The following is a 1,713-nucleotide window of genomic DNA, read 5'->3' as shown; positions in this document are numbered from 1 at the left end:
TCCATACAATAACCATCAGAGCATCAACAACAAATCACAGCACATACCCAAGAGGCACACACAGAGCTGCGCTCGGTAGTGAAGTGAAAGCACGCTATAAATAAAAACTACTGAATAATAATAATAATAATAATAATAATAATATTAATAATATTAGGAGTATAACTCCAAAGTTACAGGGAAAAATTCATTTTGTATTAAATCAAATTTCACAATATAAATATATAAAATATAAATTAGAGATAGTTCCATGATAGTGGTTTTATCTCTAATTTATATATATATATAGATATATACATTTGTTTTGCAAGATTCTTCATGTGAAATCGTGTGTTGAAACGGATGTTGTTGTATTTAGGAATGGTCATGTTGCCAGTTTAGTCAATAAAAACACAAACACTATATATTTGGTGTGAATTTGCTTCAGGTTTATATACTTTTTACATTAATCTTAATCTTATTTCGGCCAGAGTTCTTTCGCCACACTTCTGTGACCTCATCAGTGGTCCTTTGCTTACTTATTTCTTATTTGTGTGTCTCTCCTTACTAATGTTCAGCCATTTTGTATTTTGTATTCCTATTGTATGTGTCTTCATTTGCGCATGCGTATATTACAGGAAAGTGCCTGTATATTTGTTTCTCCTGTTTATACACGTTCGTGTAATTTTTTGTTTATTTATGTGTTCACACCTACTTATTTTTTTGTATTTAATTAAATTAATTTTTGAAAAAATTTGTTAATGTATATAGTTATTTATTTAATTCCATTTGTTTATCTGTGTATTTTATTATGCCTTTAGTTTTACTTATACTGTTATCAGATCTTCTGTCATATGCTGTGGTGTGTGCTAGTGTTCCATTCCAGTTTCCTATTCAGGCTAGGTTTATCTACTCTTATGTATGTAGTTTCTGTAATTTGTCTAATTGTTGTTTCTGTTCTATGTGTGGACATGATTTTATCTTCTATGTTGTTGATTGAGCCTCCGAGTTCCTGCTCGGCGTGTTGGTATAGAACCGATGAGCTCTTTTCTTCCTTAAGTTCTCTCCAATGTCCATTTACCCGCTCTCCTATGCTCCGTACCGTTTCCCCTAATATGTCGTTGTCTTGCTACTGCATCGTCCCTCTATACATCTTATACTATAGACTATATTTCTGGCTTTACAGTTTGGTTGTGGGCTAAATCTACACACAGTACAGTTCCTATCCGTACAGGGGAATTCTACTAAAAAGGTAGGTTCTACCGATTAGGGATTTGATAGGATTGCCTGGCCTTTCAACAACCTTGTCCACACATAGAACATAGAACAGGCACAACAATCAGACAAATTACGGAAGCTACACACATAATAGAAGATAAACCTAGCCTGGAATGGAACACTAGCACACACCACAGCATATGACAGAAGAAGATCCCCATAAACTGATAACACTATAGAATCAACTAAAAACAAAATAAAATACACAGATAAACAAATGGAATTAAATAAATAACTATATACATTAACAAATCTTTTTAAAAATCAATTTAATCAAATACAAAAAAATAATAATAAGTAGGTGTGAACACATAAATAAACAAAAACAAATTACACGAACGTGTATAAACAGGAGATACGGGGACAAACAGCTTCAACGGCTCTGTTACCAGCACCACCACCACCACCACCACCACCACCACCAGGGACAACAACAACAACAAAACAAATTTTGCA

This window comes from Octopus sinensis, unplaced genomic scaffold (assembly GCF_006345805.1).
Source record: "Octopus sinensis unplaced genomic scaffold, ASM634580v1 Contig16549, whole genome shotgun sequence".
NCBI lineage: Eukaryota > Metazoa > Mollusca > Cephalopoda > Octopoda > Octopodidae > Octopus > Octopus sinensis.
This window is presented reverse-complemented; position numbering follows the sequence as displayed.